Source organism: Mastomys coucha, unplaced genomic scaffold (genome assembly GCF_008632895.1).
Source record: "Mastomys coucha isolate ucsf_1 unplaced genomic scaffold, UCSF_Mcou_1 pScaffold6, whole genome shotgun sequence".
In the NCBI taxonomy this organism is placed as follows: domain Eukaryota; kingdom Metazoa; phylum Chordata; class Mammalia; order Rodentia; family Muridae; genus Mastomys; species Mastomys coucha.
In genome coordinates, this window is record NW_022196912.1 from 384,534 (window position 1) to 402,815 (window position 18,282).

General features: G+C 41.0%; 1 pseudogene; it reads right to left on the reverse strand.

Annotated features, from left to right (window-relative positions):
- Window positions 1-9,242: 9,242 nt before the first annotated feature.
- LOC116080413 overlaps window positions 9,243-18,282 on the reverse strand; it is a 96,450-nt pseudogene continuing 87,410 nt past the window's right edge.

Genomic DNA, 18,282 nt, shown 5'->3' on the forward strand with positions numbered 1-18,282 from the left:
AAAAAAAAAAAAAAAAAAAAAAAAAAGCAAACACATGCTGTTCAGTTTCTCCCTTCACATACTTCAGGCTACACCAAGCTGTCCCTTGTCACTAGCTACATAGCTCAGACCATCTCAGGACTATCACCATGTAGCCCAGGATGTTTTACTTCTCTTTCCAAGTAGCCAAGGCTGTCCATTGTCTTTTTGCTTGTAGCCCATGTTGTCTTATTTTACACATACACACACAGACAGCTGAAAAGAAGGGATGGTCATGCTACCATGCTCTATCCTATGTCTACACTGCAGTCAGCTTCTCCCTCTGTCTGAGAGAAGCTGAGGTGACAGCCTTCCTGGGGATGCCATGGAGTGAGGGAGGAGCTCCTTCCCTCATGCAGCCCTGGGCCCAGTGGGCAGGTGAGACCTCACACATTCACAGCTACTCCTGTAGACCCTGTCCCCGTCCCCACCAGCCTGATGCGCAGCAGCATCGTCTACTGAAGGCCTCCATGTCTCATGGACCTCAGTTCAGGACGACCTCTGCCCACAGGACAACCACTGTGCAGGGATCCACTCCCTGGAAGGAGCCAGGGGCCTCCTGGATGCTGACAGGAGGAGGGCTGGGCTGACCACCAACTCAGTACACTGAGTCCACTGCTCAGTGTACACTGAGTTGGCAGAGCCTCAGCTTCCCCTTTCCTTCTCATCCTGTCAGGTGGGTGAATGGAAGCTCAAGGAACAGTAGTGCAGCAATAGCTCAGTGGTTAAGAGTACTGACCTCTGTACCAGGTTCAATCCCTGCAGCTGCATTATGGCTCAAAACTTCTGTAAAGATTGTTGGTGCCCACTTCTGTTGTGTTTCTGAAGATGGCTACTGTGCAATCATATAAGTAAAATAAATAAGTAAATCTGAAAGGAAAAGAAAAGAATACTTGGAAACCATTAAAAAATATTACATTCACTCCTATCAGATTATGTGTGTGTGTGTGTGTGTATTCACTGGCCTCCATAGCAGTCAGTGGTTGGTTAAATCATATGTGGTCATTACAGGTTGTGGATTCAGCTGTGGTTCTTTCATAAGTCACACTTTCTCATGCACACTAGTGTGCACACACACAAACACACAGGCACATACACTTAGGGACCCACTGTGTGCAGGGGACAGTGTGACTCACGGGTCCAGGTACAAGCTGGATGCCTTGGGATCCTATTGTGTGTTGCTGCTAGGAAACAGACATCATGTGAATTCCAGGATTCATGCATGTGCTTGGGCGATTAGTGACGTCATCACTCATGGCTGCCCTACTCTGTTTCTGGCAGGCAGCATCCCAGAATTGCTAAGAGATAGACCCTGTATCCTGTCCTGCATTAGCATCCCACTGTTGCTAGGAGACAAACCCTATGTTCTCTCTGGCATTAGCCCCTGCAGTGTGTCTCCTGACAAATTCACACCACGCCCATCCCACTTAGTCATCTTGGACAGCTGAGCTCTGACTCTGAACGCTCACTCACTGTTCCTAAGCGCATCCGCCTTTCACACACTGCCTGGTGCAGCTAGAGCACTCTGTGTGCCTCCACCCAGGCACGGGACCCGCAGTGGCTCCTCATTCCATGACAGCGCACCTCACGGGAATCCCACTGGAAGAGTCCAGGCTGTATCCCGTACCTTGGGACCCTGCAAGATGCTCGTGCATGGCTTTGGACCTGGCTCCATGTGAACAAGCATCAGGGACCCACGCATATGTCTCACCCAGGCCAATCTGAGGTGGTGGGATTGAGATGAACAGAGACACCTGTGTGCCCTTCTCCCAGTCACACATTGCATGTCCAGAGAGTACAGGCTGGACCCGTCTTTCTGGGGAGAGAACCGGATGCCCACCTGGATGGAGACCTGGCTGCTAGAGTCCTGTGCTTGGCCACAGCTGCCAATCCCCACCCAGGGCTCCTCTGTGCTGGATCCCAATGCTACCAACAGCTCCACAAGCCTCCCTGGTGGCAGCCAGCTCAGACCATGCTCTGAGAAGAACGTGCCAGAGGCACCAACTCCTGATGGCAGGCCCACCCTGCTGCCTAGAAGCTGCCACCCATCAGGGCACTGCACTAGGAAAAGTCCTTCCATCCCTGGCCTTTGTATTCTCACCACAACATATCACAGTAATCAGCATTAGCTCTTGGCCTTCCCAGAGGGCATGGCACCACCACACTTGGTTTTTAGGGCCTGCCCAATATCCATCCCTGGAGTGTCTGTGGGTGTGCAGATCCACCTGGCAGTCTGTGGCCATGGGCAATGGTGCAACAGCAAGGACAATCCTCTCCTGTGACTTTGCTAGACACAGAGCCAGCCCATGGTGCCAAAGCATCAGGGGCAAGGATGAGCCTTCTAGACAGCAGGAAACGGGGCAGGACCCAAATCTCACCAACCTGCATCTGCCCAGCACCTCTGATACCAGGCCCTGTGTATCACATGTGTCCTTTCTTCCCCATCAGCCTCTCTCTGCCTGGGGGTTCTGCATCTCTCTGTGTGTGGAAGGTCCTCTCGCTTCCTCCCCTGGGACATGAAGCAGGAAGATGACTTCGAGTGAAGAGTGTGAGGCAGGGGGATGACCAAGAGTGAAGGCCTGTGTAGCCCCTGCTTCCTTCCCCCTTGGACATCTTTCCACCTGAAGGTCCTGCAAATTTGTGTGTGCTGAAGGTCACTGTGCTTCCTCCCCCAAATATCTGTGCACCCAGAGGGATCCCCATCCACCCCTCTCCACTGCACCCAATGTACTCCCTATGGAACAGGGCAGGTAAAGGCTGTGCCCAGAGGCCTGTGGACTCCACCTGGGGCATCTCTAGCAAACCCAGTGACTTCCTCGGACTTCAAGGAGTTGATGCCCCGATGCCTGTCTGACCATGTCATTGCAGTATGCACCCTTTGTCTGACCCTCTCTGTCCACTTCTTAGGGGTGTCATCCCCTATGCCTAAGGATACCCCATGGTCTTCCTCTTCCCTGGAGGAAAGGGCAGCTTCTCTGTGAGGCAGAGGGATGACCAGGAGTGAAGAGTATGTTCTTGTGGACACAGGAGGCTGGAGAGAGGGCTCTCGTGTTCAGATCCATAGCAGTTCTCCCAGTGAATCTGGGTTTTGTTTCCAGAACCCAGGTCAGGGGGCTCATAGCCAATTGTGACTCCACCTCCATAGGGGATCTGATGCCATCTCCTGTCTTCGGTGGCACACGCATGATGTAGACTCGCCAGATCCCATATTTATACATAAAGGTGAATTTCCAAATCTTTAAAAAAAAATCCAGAAAACCCACACACAGGCCCTCACGCTTTTCTCTGGCCCAGCTAAGCTGGCGGTTTCCATCCCTTAAAAAAATTAAGGGGGTGAACATGGCCTAAGATCTCTAATGTTTACATCTTTAAACTCTGATCCACCCCTGTCCTCAGTCACAGTGAGCTGTTTAGGAATTGTTAGAATTAAGGAGTCGAGGTAAGTGAAGCTGCTCTCTCAGGTGAAGAGGGTGATGCAGGAGGATGACCATTAGTGAAGACTGTGAGGCATGAGGAAGACAACATATGAAGTGTGTGGGTGTTAGGAATTGTGAGGACTAAGGAGTTGAGGGAACTGAAGCTGCTCCCTTAGGTGATGCAGAGGCAGATTTGAGAGTCTCAGTGTCAGAGATTGGGACAACATTTGTTGGGTGGGAACCAGGAGCCGTTCACACCATTGGGCATTATTTTATTATGCTCTTGACGTGTATGTGGTATTATCCCGACCCGCGGGATCTTTGTTATTTCGTGAGTTCGAGGGGAACTAGGCCTGAAGTAGAACGGGTGGAAAAAAGAAGAGGGAGGCAAGCAAATCTTTTGTCAAAGCCTCGTTTTAATGATGGCCAGGGGCCAGTATATAAGCGTACAGAAAGGGGAAAAAAAGGAGGGGCTGAGGGGAACAAGGAGGAGAGGGGAACATCTGAAGATGGCTCCAGGCGCCTCCAGCAGGGCAAAGGTAAACACTTTCCCAGGAGGAGAGTGCTTGATTTAACACCTTCCCAGGGGGGACGTGCTTGTTAAACACTTTCCCGGGGAGGAAAGTGCCTGGTTCCCAACGTCTCCTGGCTCTGGGTGTCTCCGCCAGAGCTGAGGCCAGCAGCCGGTCAAGCTGGGGAGTGCTCGGGGAGAGGGTTTGTTTTCCAACATGGTATGAAACTAAAAGAGACAGAAATCAAACTTGTGTCTCCACTGAAGCCTAGTGGGAATCTAAAGAAACTACACATGGCATAAAACAGCCACATTTCCACCCCTGCATATCTGCTGGACACCAGCTGCCACTGCTGGGCAGAGTCCATCCCAGATCCCACAGCGACTCTAGCAGGTCTGGACTGGGTGGTTCAATGGTGACAGACTTGAGCATCCTCTGTTTTGGATTGCTGGATAAGGGTCAGTCAATGATGACTACCAAAGCCTGAGGATCAGAGCTTGAAAACCCAAACCCGGGGAGGAAGAGATGAACAAATCCCTGAACATTGCTGGTCTATTTTAATGGGCTAGCCTCAACTCTCAGTGAACATTCATGTGGTGGTCATGGGTCGACTCCTCTACCTTTATGTCATCTACAGAAATGTGATAAAGATCACCAGGCTTGAATCCTCAAAAATAAATAAGTAAATAAACAAACTGATAAATATAAATTATTAACATCGTTGCTGAGGTTAGCCCAGTCCTCTGATGAGACATTCCCAGGTCTGCATGGGGTCGGGACCTTGGGAGTCACAGGGCGTTTTCCCAGAGATGGCCGAGCTTCTAGAATCCAGGCATGCCCTGGTCCCCGTAGCCTGTGCTCACAAGGCTTGCTCTCCTCGCTTCTCATGCAGACATAGTTCTACAATTTTTACAATTTTAGTCCTGACTTTCAAGAGTCTGGCTTCAGTTTAGAAATTGTCTTTTTCCTATTGCCCAAGTTCACCTTAAAGCCAGGCTTTCAGCTTGGATGTGGAGATAAGGATTCATTTAATTTCCTAACACATGTAAACTAGCAATTATTTACATGACAAAGCCCGCTGGTGCACAGTGGCACCATGCCCACCTTCTTGCCTGCAGGTCAGCCTGGGAAATCCACCCCTGAGAAGCCTGTGTTTGTGTCTGATTTAAACACACAAATGTTACCCATGTCCTGTCTTTTAGAAAGTCAGCCTTAATTCATGTGCGCACATTTCATTCTCACTTTGATTAACGCCTCGGCCTGACCCGAAAACTTTCAGAGATGTGATACGGTGTTTGTTTCAAGAGTTTAGAACACCCAGGGCTTGAAATCAGACAATGCCCTGGCTTAGATTTAAAAAGCCTTTTTAAAGAGGAGTCTGACTCCACCAAAGTCCCCCGTAGCGACCTGCTATTGTGGAGTGATTTCCTCAGACCCAGGGGAATGAGAAACTGTGGAGGTTGCCTGCCCCCATCAACAGAGGCACGCAGTAAGTGCTCTCTGGACCCATCTGTTCTGGAAGCTATCACCACCCATCTAAGGTCAGAAGTCATCAGTTCTGGCTTTAAAGTGCCAGTTTGTGTGCATGCGGACTGAGGAAGCAGCAGGCTTTATGGCCCAACCTGGGGATTCCTACACAAGCAGCCCCGCAGGGCTTGGTGTCTCTCCTGGCCGGCTGAGGCTACAGACTCATTTAAAAATCCTTGCTTTACCTCTTCAATGGCAGGAGAAGGGAATCTTCCTGCTGGAGGTGGGAGGGTGGCTCAGTGGTTAAGAGCACCGACTGCCCCTCTAAAGGATATGATTTCTAACCTGAGCCATCTGTAAATTATGTTTTTCATTTCCTCAAAATGTTCTTTTTCTTTTCTTTTTTTTAAAGATTTTTTTTTATTTACAATATCTCCTTTCCCAGGTTCCCCTCCAAAAGAAAAACCAAAAATAAAATAAAATAAAATAAGAAAAAAAAGAAAAGAAAAGAAAAGAAAAACTAAAACAATCCCCTGTTCCCTCCCTGCTCCCCCTGCTCACCACCTCACCCTCTCCCACTTCCTGGCCCTGGCATTTCCCTACACTCGGGCATAAAACCTTCACAGAGACAAGGGCCTCTCCTCCCATTGATGACCGACTTGGTCATCCTCTGCTATACATATGCTGCTGGAGCTATGAGTCTCCCCCATGTGTCCTCTTTGATTGGAGTTTAGTCCCTGGGAGTTCTGAGGGTAGAAGTCACAGTCATCCATTGTACTGAGCACAGGGTTTCCAATGAAGGAGCTAGAGAAAGGACCCAAGGTGCTGAGGGGTTTGCAGCCCCTTAGCATGAACAACAAAATGTTCTCTTAAAAAAACTCCTGTCATTGCACTAGATGGCCACGCGGTGTCGCTATGATTGGTTGCCAGACAGGGAAGCCACTGCTCTTATGTTCTAGGAAACAGAAGACCTTGGTGCAGCCATGGTTTAGTGGATTAGAGCATTGAGTGCACTTTCAAAGGTCCTGAGTTCAAGTTCTAGCATCTACTTGACAGCTTATCTAACCATCTGAACGGTCATTTTATGCCTCCTTGGTATCTGAAGACAGCTATAGTGAACTCATTTATTTTCATAAAGACATCTTTAAAAACAAACCACTGTTCTCATTTACCACAAAACTCAGTCCGTGGTAGCAATGAAATCAATTTTCAACTTTTTTACTTTTTTGGTTCTGAGATAAAAAAAGCCCTCAGTTACCATCAAAATAAAAATGAAATATTTAAATTGAAAATTAAAGTAAAAAAATACACATTCAACCTCAAACTTAAAATTTAGTATTAAATTAAATTTGAAATTTTCAAAATTTAAAATAAAGTCTTAACATTAAAACACAATTTAAGATTAAAATTAAAATTTTTAAAAATTTAAAATTCAAAATGGAAATTTAAAATTGATTTAAAATGTAAAATTGAATATATAAAATAAAAAACTTAGAGTTAAAAAAGTTTTGCACTCAAGAGTAATTTGAATACCCCATGAATGTCCTATTATTGAGCTCATATCTTGAAAAGACAGATTCTTGTGCATCCTGCCTGAAAGCACGTCTGTTAAATCAATTTTAATATAGACAGGAAATTTAATGTCTCCTTTTTCATTCATCTGGTGGCAATTATGTTTCTAGAAAATGATTTCTACATATAAGATGTCATCCTCAACAACTTCATGGGCTAGATACCAAGGTACGGTGTCTATATAGCATTTTATATTATAAAAACAATTTAATATTGTTTTTTGTAAATGACTATCAACTGGATTGGTACGGGGGTGTAGTTCCACTCCCTCTCAATATTGTGACCCTCATTTTGAACAGAACCATGCAGGCCCTGTGCATGCTGCCATATTCTCTGTAATTTCGAAAGGGTATCTATCTTTCTTCTTTTACAAGTCCTGTTTTCTGTGGTGGGTGGTACAGGGAGTGGTACAAAGGGTATTTTGGAGACAGGAAATATAAACAAAAAGCAATTGAATAACAATGTCAAAAATAAACTGCCAAATAATATTTTTAAAATAAAGCAGTAAACAGTACTTTGGGAGGAAAATGACACTGACTTTCAACACCTGATATAAAAAAATAATAATTATGGGGCTGGTGAGATGGCTACACGGGTAAGAGCGCCAACTGCTCTTCCAAAGGTCCTGAGTTGAAATCCAAGCAACCACATGGTGGCTCACAACCACCCATAATGAGATCTGACGCCCTCTTCTGGTGCATCCGAAGACAGCTACAGTGTACTTACATATAATAAATAAATCTTTGGGCCGGAGTGAAAGGGGCCAACCGGAGCAAGTGGGGTTGAACAGAGCGAGCAGAGGTCCTAAAAATCAATTCCCAACAACCCAATGGAGGCTCACAACTATCTGAACAGCTACAGTGTGTACTGAGATACATAAAATAAATAAATCTTTAAAAAAGAAATAATGGATATATATTTATATGTGCATGTTTTGTGTGTAATATTAAACTGAAATAATCTTTATTACTCATATTTTGATAAAATTTATGATGAGATCCTTCATCGAGATTGATTTATATGTTCATTGAATTCACTGACCTAACTGTGGTGAAGGTCTTGTGTGGGACATTTCCATTAGTGATTTTTCTTGCTTAAAGAAACACAGTCATTAATGAAATTGTGTACATAAATGTACAGAGCCTTCTACTGCAGGCTAATCCGAACTACATTGTCCTATTCATAAAATGTTTCCTTCTTAGTATGTTGTCTGATATTCTTAACATCTTCCTAGTACATTTTAAAGTGATTCCAAAGTCCAGCGCTTCTGTGCTGTCATATGCAATACTGTCACTGTGCTTCAAGGTCTGCTAACATTAACTCTTCTTTCTCTTTTTAAATAAGTGCCTTACATTCCATCAGAAATCTGTGATATTCCAAATCCTAACAGAAGCAATTTACCATTTAGGTGATGTCTTACATTCTGTTGCTGTAATAAACACCGTGACTAAAAGAAACATGTGAGAAAAGTGTTTATTTACATGTATAACTTGGTCACAGTATGTTGAATGAAGCCAAGATATGAAATTGGATGCAGGCACTCCATGAAAGCATGTGGAATAATGAGGATTGCTTAATTCATGTCCATTTTGTCTGCAGTCCACCTTCTTATAACTCCAAGAACAACTCACCTAGAGGTGGTTCTGTCCACAGTCAGTAGGGTCACCTTACATTAATCATTAATTAAGTACATGTCTTACACTAAACAAAACCACAGGTCAAGATGATGGTACACATTTCTCTCTTTCTTTTTAAAAGATTTATTTATTATTATATCTAAGTACACAGTAGCTGTCTTCAGATGCACTAGAAGAGTGTATCAGATCTCATTACTGATTGTTGTGAGCCACCATATTGTTGCTGGGATTTGAACTCAGGAGCTATGGAAGAGCAGTCAATGTTCTTAACCACTGAGCTATCTCTCTAGCCACTGACATTTCTCAACTGAGTTTCCCAGTTCTCAATATCTTCAGGTTTGTGTACTTATGAATGAAACCACTTTCCACCAAACTTTGATAATTTGTAGCACAGTGCTGTCTAGCTTGTAAGTTCAAATTTGTATACTATTTAAATTTTTAGAAGATTAAGTACTACTTTTCTTAAAACAAAGAAACATATGTTGAGTATCATCTAACATTTTTATACTATGAAAGTTTCAATAACTCAATTTATCTTTGTACTTCTGTATAAATTTAAATCTGGTCTAACTAAAATAACATAACATTTTGGGACAAAGATGCATACTAGCAACCCTGCACTAGAAGCCAAAATGGAAAAGACCTCCACAACAACCATGACCTTCCCCCTGGTGCTGTGGTACACAGGGAGGAAGGTGATCCATACACTGCAGAACACCAGCATGCTGAATGTTAGGAACTTGGCTTCATTGAATCTGTCAGGAAGATTCCTAGCCAAAAAAGCCACTATGAAGCTCCTCAGAGCCAATGAGCCCCAATATCCCAGAACAAAGTGGAAGGCAATGACTGAGCCTTCATTGCAAATAATGATGGTCTTCCCAGGTTCAGATTGTGTATCTCTGTCAATAAAGGGAGGATATTTTACCAACCAGATTCCACAGAGAACAAGTTGGATTAGGGTACAAATGGGAATGACCAAGTTAGCAGCCCCTGATGCCAGCATCCCTCTCATCCTTCTCCCTGGAGTAGTGAGCTTGAAAACCATGACCACAGTTATTGTTTTGGTCAACACTGTAGAAACATCCACTGTGAAAAACACTCCAAATGTGGTTTGCTGCAGGTTGCAGGTGGCTTGGTTGGGATGTCCAATGAAGAGCAATGAACAGAGAAAACAGAAGGCTAGAGAAATGAGCAGGATGAAGCTGAGAATGTGGTTATTGCCTTTACAATATGAGTTTCCTTGTACTTGACAAAAATGATTAGTACTAGAAATGTGATTGCTGAGAATGAGAGGGCAATGGAGCCTAGAGGAATCCCCAATGAATCTTCATAAGCCAGAAATGTCACAGCTCTTGGAAGGCAGTGGGTTTTGTCTAAATTGGCATACTTATCATCTGGACACCTCATAAACTGCTCCATATCTGCTGGCAAACAACAATAAACCCTTATAAGATATCATAAATATATAATTAACAATTATGTATTTGTATTTTTTCTGAGGATGTATTAATAAATAATTTGGTATTGAACATCTATTCCATTCCTAATTACTCTAGGGACCACTAACTCAAGATTGCTCTCTATTAACCTACGCTTTGTGATGGAACAACACACCATCATAGGGAATAGAACAGCAAAAATTATTAATTAAACAAAAAAGAAAGAAAAATATGATGAGTAATAATATGCATAATCTCAAACCATTTAATTCCTCAAACCACAAGTTCACTACTCACAGACAAGGGTAGTGTGCAGACATAATTATTGATGCTAGTTTATGAAATATGTTATGTACTTTGTGTTTTTTAGAGTTGTGTCCTTTGTCTGTATCTACACATAGGCACCAGAAGATACAATTTCTCATGCAAACATTTACATAAAGGAATATTTTCATTCTTGAATCTGTATGCCTCATAGACTTATCCATGTCCCTCTCACTGTGGTAAGATCTCTTTCTTCCCAACTACACATTCCAAGCTCTATGGCATGAAAGTTATGGATATTCAAATTTATCCCTCTTTCCTTAACTAGGCTGCAATTGATGAAAAACATTCTTCCATCTCTTGTTGCATTCTTGAAATCTTCACTTTTGTTCTAATTCTTTGACAGGAAATGTTTAACCCTTAAGTCATCTAATCTCTTAATGCATATTTCATTAAACAACAACTGTTACGCTGAGCATCTGGGATTGAGCTGGGAGATGTAGGGAAAGATTGTGAACTGATCATGTAATGAGTTCCTATGTGCAAATAATCAAAGAAGAATAAATAAATGCTTAAATTATGCATACATTTTTTGTTAAAAAATAGTTACACAGGTATGTCTACCTAAACATTTTCTATGTAATGTAAAATTAGTAACCATCATTGTGAAAGACATGCATTATTGTAGATGATATTACAAGTTGTGCCCTGGGTCTAAAGAAATAGACCTTGGGCTGGCGAGATGGCTCAGCGGGTAAAAGCACTGACTGCTCTTCCAAAGGTCCTGAGTTCGGATCCCAGCAACCACATGGTGGCTCACGACCACCCATAATGAGATCTGATGCCCTCTTCTGGTGCGTCTGAAGACAGCAACAGGGAATTAACCGGGGCGAGCGCAACTGGAGCAAGAGGGACCAGAGCAGGAGCGATCCGTCCGGCAGAGGTCCTGAGTTCAGTTCCCAGCAGCCACACACATCATAGCTCACCGCCATCTGTACAGCTACAGTGTACTCATACATATAAAATAAATAAAATAAATCTTTAAAAAAAAAAAAGAAATAGACATTATTTAACTGATCAAGTTCTGTAACATGGAACTTTTAGGTCTTCACTTTCTATCTAGGCCATATCATATTTCTGGTTTGGAAAGAGAAGGCATTCAAATTCAGAAATTTTTCTTCTGCATGCAAGCATGTACCTGTTTCATTGGAAATCTCATTTTCTGGGCACTGATCAAAATCAAAGCAGCAGTCTGCTTTCTCCTTGCTTCTATGAGGAGCTCACCCAACCACCCATTCGCTCCTGCTTCATCACACTAGCATTCCTCTATGCTGGGCCATCAAGCCTTACAGAACAAAGGGCCTTCTCTCTCACTGATGCCAGATAAGGCAATGTTCTGCAGAGGAGGGGAAACTGGGAACGGGGATAACAATTGAAAGGTAAATAAATAAAATATTAAATAAAAATATATAAATCAAAAACAAGATAACCTTGAATCTGAAGAAAGATTTCTGTTATTGAATATATGCTATACTTAATTGGACTAAAAATATGTTCATACAGAATCAGAAAATTCCATGGTTTATATATAGCAATAAAATTTTGGTTATATATATTACTTCAAATTTAATACATATTTTCCTATATTGTGTGTGAATAGGCATGAGGGTGCAACTGAACATGGATTTCAGAGGCTTTTGATCCCTACAACCAGATTTACATGATATTAAGAGTTATCAAATTTTGGTGCTTGTAACTGAGGATGGTCCTTTGAAAGAGTAGCAATTGTTCTTAACCACAGAGCTATTACTTCAGCGCCTCATAGTTTAAAATTCAGATATCCTGAAAACAATAAAAATTGTGGTATACCCACTGATGTTCCTCCTGTGGCCCACTCTAAACCTGTAGATATATGAAGTTATTGGCTCTTTCGGGAACAAGGAAAATAGCTTCCTATTTTCACTTTTAATCCAAAGTCTTGTCGAAAATTCCAAATGATGAAAATGTCATAATCTGCACACTAATTTTCCCTATGATTCATGTTCACCAGTTCTCCAACAGGGTTAGTAAATTCCTTGGTTTTCAGCATGGAAGCCACCTAAATGAGATTCACCATTAGTTGCTTACATATGCAAATCAATAAAAAAATCAATAAAAAATGCCAAATTGAGAATTTCCCATTATGTCTTAACGAATTTTGTCTTAACATTATGTCTTAACGAATTTCACATAAGAGAGCTATATTTTACCCATGTAAGGAGTTGCAGAGATTAACTATGGAGCAGAGACTGAAGGAAGGACAAGCCAGCCTAAATATAGCTATCTCCTGAGAGGCTCTGATAGTACCAGACAAATACAGATGTAGAGGCTCACAGCCATCCATTGAACTGAGTACATGGTCCCCAATGAAGGAGTTAGAGAAAGGTCCTATGGAGGTGAGTGGTTAGCAGCCCCTTAGGATGAACAACAATATGAACTAACTAGTGCCCTCAGAGCTCCCAGGGTCTTAACTACCAACCAAGGAGTCCACATGATGGGTCTGATTGTTCTGGCAGCATGTGTATAGTAGAGGATTGCAAATTCGATCATTGAAAGGAGGAGAGGACCTCAGCCCTGTGAAGGTTCTGTGCCCCAGTGTAGGGGAATGCCAGGGCCAATAAGTGGGAGAGGGTGGGGTGGCAGGCATGGGGAGGGGGGAGGCAACAGGGGTTTGTTCTTGTTGTTTTTGTTTGTTTGTTTGTTTGTTTGTTTTTTGGAGAGGAAACTGGGAAAGGAGAAATTTACATGTAAATAAAGAAAATATCTAAAAAATAAAAAAATAAAAAATAAATAAAAAAAAAGAGAGCTGTATTTTAATCCCATGTAGTAAAATACAATATGCCTCATGGATAATTAAAAATTAATATACTTTTTATCAATGCTCAATGATAAAATGTAATAGATGAAATGATCATCAAATAACAAAAAACATGATTTGTGTATATGTGTGTGTGCGTGCGTGTTCATCAAAATTAGTATTTTTTAAAAAAAAGAAGCCAAATATGTGCAAGTGAAGGGGAAGTCTGAATATTTGTAAGTTTTGAAAATAAAGAATGGTTGCAGGTTTCCATGTAGAGACAGTACACATGTATGAGGTAAACATAAACTTAACAAAATGTGCAGTCTTAATAATTTATAGTTTTGTAAATAATTGTTAACTTAAATGAATAAGTATTAATCACAGGACATGTAACATTTCTCAAGAAATTATTCTTTAGAAAAATATTCTTGTCTAGTCATCACATAAGGATTTTTTGATAAATCTCTTGGCTCTGATTTTAAGTTTTGAACTCATCTGGTAAAATGTTTTTTGGGTTTTTTTGTTTGTTTGTTTGTTTGGGTTTTTTTGGGGGGGGTGTTGAGACAGGGTTTCTCTGAGTAGCCTAGGCTGTCCTGGAACTCACTCTGTAGACCAGGCTGACCTTGAACTCAGAAATCTGCCTGCCTCTGCCTCTCAAGTGCTGGGATTAAAGGCGTGCACCACCAACGCCTGGCTTCATCTGGTGAAATGTTGAGACACAGTTTCACAAAACTCATGGATATAATAAGAAAATGTATTATCTTCTATCAAATGTTATCCTTGTGCACAATATTTATCCATGTGAAAGATTCATTAGGGAGTTTTCCAGAGTAGAAATCATTCCACTTAGAGAATAATCTCTAAAACATGTACAGTTGTTTTTCTGGGACCATTTAAAAGATCATATTATATCTAATATAATATAATATCTAATATAATATATATAATATATATAATATATTATATAATATAATATAATATCTAAGCATAATGAAATGTAAGATATTTTACCTGCTGACAGTCAGTGAATTCTCCATTGTCTGCTGATGTTTGCTGAGATTCTACTTGTTGAAGAATGAGTTCATGGTAGGTGTGGGCCACAGCATACACAGCATTATACAAATTGTAACCTTCTTCACTCATGCCCATGTCAAATTTGTGCAGTGCTGTCCATTCCAATGTGGTGCTGAATGTAAAATAGTCCATTTTGCTAAAGCTGTTCTTTGAAGTTGAACAATTAAAATAATTCTACCACAGTATAGACTGAGAAATATCTATTGGGTATATGTGAGTTTTCATTGTTTGCATAAAATTCCTAAATTTAGCAATCTCACTGTGGTGATGTTCAAGAGTGATAGTCCCATGAAAGAAATCAAGGCTGAAATCTTTTTTATTTGTGATAACATCCCATAGTGATCCAGATTCTCCATGCACCTAAAGCTCCCCATCTTCTGAAGCTGTCTTCTAGAGTAGAGTTCATTTCACCATAAATGATAACAACCTTTCCTGAAGATGTCATAATTTGCTTATTGTATATCTTGGTCCTTGTCACATGTATCTGCATGGTTTCTGGGATCATATTAACAAAAGCTAAACAGATTCCATGTCTTTGCATTTCTTCTCTCAAATCTGATAGAAACTGAATACCCTGGTCATCATCTGAGATCATCAGTCCTACCCAAGTTCATCTAAAATGAAGCATCAATGGGACCATGGCATGAGACAATCGTGTGATAGCTGATAGATGTAGGGAAACTGGACATGGTCACTCAGGTTAGGATTAAATGGTCTCAAGAAAACCTAAAGGATGTAGAAGAGAGGATGAAACATCCACATGAAAAATATGATTGTTTCGATGATCAGACTTATATCCAGGTAATGTTATTTGCCTTTCATAATTCCTATTAAAGATATTAAGATTATACTATAAATATAATGTATTATTTCTATTAGATTCTAGACTATTCCTGACAAGTCTGAATGTCCTAGAAAACAGTTTTACCTGTTTTCCTAGTATATCTATGATCTGATTATTTAATTCTTTATTATGTGTTTGTGTGTGTGTGTGTGTTTGTGTCTGTGTGTGTGCATGTGTGTGTAGCAGTTGCCTCATAAATGTATACCATCCAAGTTTTCCTGTAGGCACACATAAATAGAATTTAAAATTTTTGAACTAATGCTGTGTGATAGCTCTGTTGTTAAGAGCACTGACTGCTATTCTAGAGGTCTTGTGTACAATTCCCAGCAACCACACATTGGCTCAAAACCATCTGTAACAGGATCTGATGCCCTCTCCTAGTCTGTCTGAAGATAGCAACAATGTACTCACATACTTTAAATAAATAAATCTTTTTTAAAAGTTGTTAACTCATCCAGTGTCACACATTCTTACCTTTGGTGACCTAGAGTCAATGGACAATCTTAAGGATGTTTTCCATGATGGTCCTGTAAGAAATATGTAACAGTATTCTTCTAATAAACAGCTATAATTAGTAAATTCTAAACTATTGTTTCTTTGTGAATACATTTTATCCTGAAATCCCAATGTCTCTTCACACAGACCAGGATAAATGTTGACTATCAAAGACATGTTGGGTAAAAGAGAAGGATTCTTGTTGATTTCATCAACAGCAAAAAATATTACAAGAAAGAACTCATATCTTATTGCTGATACTCTAAAACAAGGCATAATAATGATTAAAGGATATGTTTGAAACATACAATTTCAATTTGAGTAAAGTTTGTAATATAAGTCATTCTAAATTTCTGCCTAAATGTCCTGAAATAAGCATCATGAATTAGAGATCTTTAGAGCTGAATACAATTTAGGAATTCATAAACATAGGACACTATGATATGATGTTTGAGTTAATCCACATATGAAATGCGTAACACATTCTCCTTAAAAAATTTAATTATTCAAATATATTTTATACTGTGGAGAGCCAGAGTGCAGCAGTGAGAGCAGTGTGTGTAGTCCAGGCCATGAGAGCAGTATGTGTAGCCAAGGTCAGAGAGTAGTGTATACAGCCAAGATGAACCCTTATCTGTTTAGTCTGTAGAGGAACTTTCTCAAGAAGAGATTTGTTTGCTGAAGTGCTTATAAGCAGGACCTGCAGAAATAAACTTTGGGCCTTGATCAGAATACTGTCCTAGCTCCAGCCTTCTCTCCCCCTCCCCCACCCATCTAATTTCCAGCCCTCCTTTTAGGTGAGCTCTGCTCAGCAATAAACCACAGGGGTACAGTTGGCACCCAAACAGGGAACTAAAAATGGAGGATTCACTGAGAAATATTGCTTTTATTGGAGTGCTCCACAAAATAAAGTGAAAGTAAAAGGCAATTCTGAGTACAGGTAAGTAATTATGTCTGCAGATCAATGGGCTACTAAGGACTGTACTCAGGGGGAAATAATTGGGCTGGGATGGTGCTTACCAATACAGACAGACTCACCTAAGCTAGTAGCAGCAAAAAGAGGCAGGGCAGTACAAAGAAATGGTTCCTTTATAGTCTGAAAGAGCTGTTTCAAGCAAGAGGAGCAGGGTTTCACAAACAGATATGGGAAAAATTTTAACCCAAGTGGATTCATGCTGTCCATAGTTTCCAGAAGAAGGGAATTTAGATAAGGATACCTAGGAGAGAGTTAGAAATGTTGTAAGGATCACCCAGGCAAATCATGTTACATTTTGCCTCTGGATGCTTATAAAAGATGCCATTGATGACAATAAGGACAGGGAAACTTCACAAGCATTGAACATTAACCAAGAACAAGTGGTGGAACTTAATGAAAGAATTAATTAGACAAGCTGAGGAGGAACTTGGGAAATGAAAAAAAAGCAGGTTGCTGGGGAGTAACTATCAGAAGCTGCCGCTGTGCCTCCTCTCCCTTCTCTGGCAGAATTCCCAGAAGAAGAAGGAGATGAAGAGTTAGACCTTGAACATGAGAGAGAGAGAGAGAGAGAGAGAGAGAGAGAGAGAGAATGGGTTTCAGAGAAGCAGTTATCCCTCACTGTTTCAATGTTTTAAGAAAAGAAGGAAAATGGACATGTTATTTCAGAGCTCTTGTGTGGACAGGATAAAGTCAGGAGATGTCTGGCTCCTTCTGGAGAAATCCTTAGTTCTGGTTCTTGGTCTCTCAGGTAGGCTATCCTTTTGGTGGAACATTTAGTTCTCTTCCCTCTCTATCGTTTGTCCTTGGTGAACCAATATGTTCATCATGTTTACCAGTTTATGTCTGAGTTTTCAATTCATTACTTTTTGCTCTGATTCATGTTGAAAAGAAAAAAAATGGCTAAAACTTTGTCTGCTGGATGTCTGGCCACCCCTTGATTTAGTTTTGACCTGTATTTTTTTTTTTAAAGCATCTCAATTTGCACAACAAAAACTGATAAGTTACCCTGCATCTGTAGCTGGGAGTCAAGCACAGCTGGAGAATCCCTGCTAGGTGTTGATTATCTGCACTAAACATTTTGAAGGGGCCAGAAGCTTGTAATCTTTTATGGTAAGGGAGCTCAGGGCTGTTTTTCTTAGAAACATCTCCGTAGTTGTGTACATTGTGTTCAGCAGGTGACAAAGTTATACACTCTTAAAATTACAGCTAGAAAAAGTAAGAAAATCTTGTCTGGTATAAATACATAAGATGTGTGTAGACAATTCTTTTTTTTTCTTACTGCTTTTAAAAGTATGAATATGTTCCTCATGTCTTGGTTATAGAGTATTAGCTTATAAGTTATTGAGTATGATTAAAAGTTTGTAACATTGGTAATAGAAAGCTAGCTTAAAACTTAACTTAGCCAGGCGGTGGTGGCGCATGCCTCTAATCCCAGCACATAGAAAGCAGAGGCAGGTGGATTTCTGAGTTCGAGGCCAGCCTGGTCTAGAGACTGAGTTCCAGGACAGCTAGAGCTATACAGAGAAACCCTGTCTCAGATAAACAAGAACAAAAACAAAAACAAAAACAAAAAACCAAAAACGGCTAACTTAGGGTTCGAGTCATTCTAAACAACAACACGTGGTAGGAGCCAACCCAGGAAGACAAGTCTCTAAAGATACTTCTATTTTTTTAGGGGGCGGGTTTCGAGACAAGGTTTCTCTGTATAGTCCTGGCTGTACTTGAACTC